Here is a 4,258-nt window from a genome sequence, read left to right as displayed (position 1 = left end):
TTGGCGCCGTTGCCGGGGATTGTTTAAATCTAAGTTTGGAAGAATTTGTATGCTTATTTTGTTACCTGATAACCACTTGTTTGTCTAGTTTTTGTGTTTTGATTTCTACCTGTGTATGCGAAGAGTAGGTATTCCTATTCTCCCTGTAGACCTCGAAATTGAGAGAACCTACAAAAGAAGAAGAAGACTACTCAGACAAGCTAGACGCGCTAGAATGAATCGCGAAAACAAAATACCAGAGCCTGAACAAGCAGGGAACCATGAGGAGGGTCATGTTGAAAACAACGGTGTTAATGGAAACAATTACAACAATGGCAACCAGAGGTTGCAAATGAAGGATTATTCCAGACCATCCACTGAAGGCCATTCGTCGTGTATTGTGATACCAAATGAAGAAAATCGCCTATTTAAAGTGAAAGCTTCAATGATCCAAATGCTACAAACAGCTGTGCAATTTGGTGGATACCCGAATGAAGATCCGAATGCTCACATTCAAGACTTCGTCACAATGTGCAACACATTTCGCACCCACAGAAACGAAAGTGACGAAGTGATCAGACTCAAGTTGTTTCCATTTTCCTTGAAGGATAAGGCAAAGAATTGGTTAAAGAATCTACAACCAGGTTCTATCACAAATTGGGAGGAAATGGCTACGCTATTCCTGATGAAATATTTTCCTCCCAGACAAGCGATCAAGCTAAGGAATAAGGTCTCACACTTCTTCCAAGAGGAAGATGAATCATTATCCGAAGCATGGGAGAGATACAAGGAATTATTGAGAAGAGTACCAAATCATGGCATACCCATGTGGATGCAAGTTCAAAACTTCTACAACGGGGTAACCAATGCATACAAAATCCAGATTGAATCAGTTGCTAATGGAAATCTAGAGGAACTTGAACCTTAAGCATCATACGAGCAAATTGAAAGAGTTATCAACACCATTTATAACTGGCGCTTAGTACGAAGTGATGGAAAGAGAGTTACGAACAATGCAAACAGCGAGGCTATCACTAAACTCTCCTCACAAATGGAAAAACTGGTTAAAACAATGGGAAAGATGAATGTCTCTGCAATTAACATGCAACCATCTAACCCTATTGAGATACCATCACCTGATGGTTGTGATTTCTGTAGCAGCCCTCACCGATCAATAGATTGTCCGGGAATAAAGCCAGGAGCATCCATGCAAGAACAATGCGATTTCATCGCTCGACAACCACCGAATCCTTATTCGAATACATATAACTCTGATTAGAGAAACCATCCTAACTTTTCATGGCAGGATAATCAGAGAAACCATACATACATGATGTAGATACCCATTTTGTCCGGGGTAATTTCTCATTTTTTAGTAATTTTACGTTTTTAAACCAATTTATTTCATAAATATTTTTATTATAGATATTTACTAAATAAACTAATATTTTGCGAAAAAAGTAACTGAAATTATATATAAAATCCCTATAATCGATTGAATGTTTATGTTATAAAAATTAAGTCGATTGATTAGGATGACAATTATTAATTAAGGGAATGTCATTTCTTTGATTAAATGTGAATGAAACTGTATTTAATTTTATTTGATAGAGTTATATTCAAAATGTAAACACATGTTATTTAGTTATAAAATACCGATTAATTTTTATGTTGTTATTCTTAACAAAAAAAAATATGAAATGGATGAAAGTAAATAAAAGTTTATTAACAATTTATAGATTTACAAGTAATGGCCCCAAAACATGGCCCCAAAGCATGAAGCCCAATTCCAAATTGTAGATAAAGAGAGGTGCTTCTTCCTCATTAGACTCTTGATCCAACAGGTAAACTGTCATTTTTATTAATTCTTTTTCTTCTACTCTCTTCATTAATTCTTTTTCTTCTATTCTTTTCATTACACTACTGGCTCAATTCTTTTTCTTCTATTCTTTTCATTACACTACTGGCTCAGTCTTCTACTCTCTTCATTAATTCTTTTTCTTCTATTCTTTTCATTACACTACTGGCTCAATTCTTTTTCTTCTATTCTTTTCATTACACTACTGGCTCAGTCGTTCATTTACTTCTTTCTACCTTTTTAAAAATAGTACTTATTTTCTTCTTTTAAGTTAAAAGCTGAGTCTTTTAAAAACCAGTATCCAAGTTCTGAAAACTGGAAACAAAAAAAATCTTAAAAAATGCGAGGGACTCAATAGATCTGGAAAATAGGTTCTACTTTCCAGATCTGAAAGTCCCTAGCTTCTGATAAAACCATCCTTCTTATTACTTCAATTTGTTTTTTCTTATCCAGTGTATCTCATTTTCATTAAAAATATTAAAGATGCAAGGGATTCCAACAGATCTGGAAAATAGGTTCTACTTTCCAGATCTGGAAAGTCCCACCCTCTCAGAAAATCATTTTTTTTATCATTTCAGTCTCTTATTTATTGTATCTTATTTTCTTAAAAACCTTAAAGATGCAAAGGATTTCAAAAGACCTGGAAAATAGATTCTACTTTCCAGACCTGGAACTCTCCAGAAAAAACCATCATTTTCACTATTTAGATCTTTTTATTTATTATTTCCTTATGCACTGTATCTCATTTTCTTCTTCTTTCATTCATTCACTGTACTGTTTTTTTCCTTCACACTAAAAAATACATTTACAATGCAACCAAAAATGAGGTTATACTCTTCCTCAGATCCAGACCAAAAAAATAAGAAAAAGAACAGAATCTGCAACTAAACCAAAACCAAAAGATAAAAAGGTTTCTGAAAAGAGTAAAACAGGGAATCATGAAAAGAAATCATCTCCGTTTCAAATCAACAGCAAGTCCCGGAAAGCTTCTTTTTACCAAACGAAAAACACAGAATATCACAAATAAGGGTCTTTGTTTTCTTTAATCTGTAGCAAACCCATGAGTCACCACCGACCTGTATTGCGGGTCCAACGAACAAGAAAAGCAATAAATCAGTGACATTTCCGTTACAGATGAAAATATGAAAAGGAAAAAACACAATAAACATTATTTACCTTAGGAGAAACCAGACCAGGAGTAGATCGGACCTCGAAGGAGCCGAGCGATGGCTGTCCGCGCTCCACAGGGGCGTAAAACCGCCTATAAACCCCTTAAACGGGACAGATCGAAAGCGGTTCAGCTCCGTTTCACCTGCAAACACCAGAGAAAAATGGCCATCAGAACGACACGCTGGAAACTGAGTAAAGAAGAGGGGGAATAGGAGGAAAAGGCGAGAACTTACCGTGGATTCGCCGCAGACGGACAGATCGGAGCAGATCCGCGCGAACTCGAGAGAGGAGAGAAGCCTGGCGCTCCGGCTTCGAAAATGAAGAGAAGGAAGAAGGCGCTCCGGCGCTGCTGTAACGGCGACGACGCCATCATCGACGGAGAGATGGCGGCGGTGGCTACGACGAAGAATCGCGTTTTCTCTGTGGAAGAGAGAAGAGAAAGGGAAGGAGGAGGCCGCACGATAAAATGGAGAAAAAACTCTAAAATGCCGAATATATACCCCGTCATTTTAGATTCCCGAATTACCCCTGCGAAATCCCACATTGCTCCTTTCTCTTTTTTATAATTTGTGAATTCGGCCCCCCATTATTCTAACTGTTTAGATCAGGTCCCTCCGTATTGCAGTTTGACCCCTCCGAATTACATCTCGCCCCTCCCTGTTTATTTGGTTCTCCAATTTGGCCCTTTTCATTTTATTTTTTTCAATTTAACCCCCTCCCACATTACCTCTAATTTCCTTTATTAATCCAAGTTCTAATTAAAATCTCCCATGTTTTACCCTGATTATTTGAGTTAAGCTAGATTAGGTCCTCTTTTAATTGTCTAAAATTCTAATTTGACCCTCAACCCCCTTTTAACCCATTTCTAATATGGACCCTTCATTACTTAATTTCATATTACTTGCATAGTTCAACCAATTTATTTTCACGAAACATATATGTGTTATACCATTAGTAAAAATCATTTGTTTTCATATGGTTAAATCTAACTAGATCTTTCTTTTACGAAAAATTAAACGACTTGATTTATAGTCCTATGTCATAGGGATATAAACCAAAAATGTACACACTAATGAAGTTAAGACGAATCAATTTATGCCTTTACATCATAGAGGTATGAAAACGATAAAAAATTAAAACTTAATTAACGTGGAACGTTTCAATTTATACGTATATGTTATAAAGGTATAAAAAATGAAAAAAGAGTAACGAGATGGTTCGTAGTTCTATGTTATATAAATACGAATTAAA

General features: G+C 36.0%; 1 long non-coding RNA gene and 1 other non-coding gene across 2 annotated transcripts; both read right to left on the bottom strand.

Moving 5' to 3' along the window:
- Window positions 1-694: 694 nt before the first annotated feature.
- LOC136201684 (small nucleolar RNA R71) lies at window positions 695-801 on the bottom strand. The gene has a single exon (XR_010674027.1). It is a non-coding gene; the product is annotated as a small nucleolar RNA R71 (small nucleolar RNA).
- Window positions 802-2,573: 1,772 nt separating this feature from the next.
- LOC136234947 (uncharacterized) lies at window positions 2,574-3,468 on the bottom strand. The gene is made up of 3 exons (XR_010691562.1): window positions 3,241-3,468; window positions 3,014-3,149; window positions 2,574-2,913 (listed from the first exon to the last, which is right to left on the bottom strand). It is a non-coding gene; the product is annotated as an uncharacterized lncRNA (long non-coding RNA).
- Window positions 3,469-4,258: the final 790 nt, after the last annotated feature.

The sequence above is a fragment of the Euphorbia lathyris genome, chromosome 7, assembly GCF_963576675.1.
Source record: "Euphorbia lathyris chromosome 7, ddEupLath1.1, whole genome shotgun sequence".
Taxonomy (NCBI): domain Eukaryota; kingdom Viridiplantae; phylum Streptophyta; class Magnoliopsida; order Malpighiales; family Euphorbiaceae; genus Euphorbia; species Euphorbia lathyris.
Note: the sequence above shows the minus strand (reverse complement) of the source record. Positions and strands in the feature narration are given on the sequence as shown.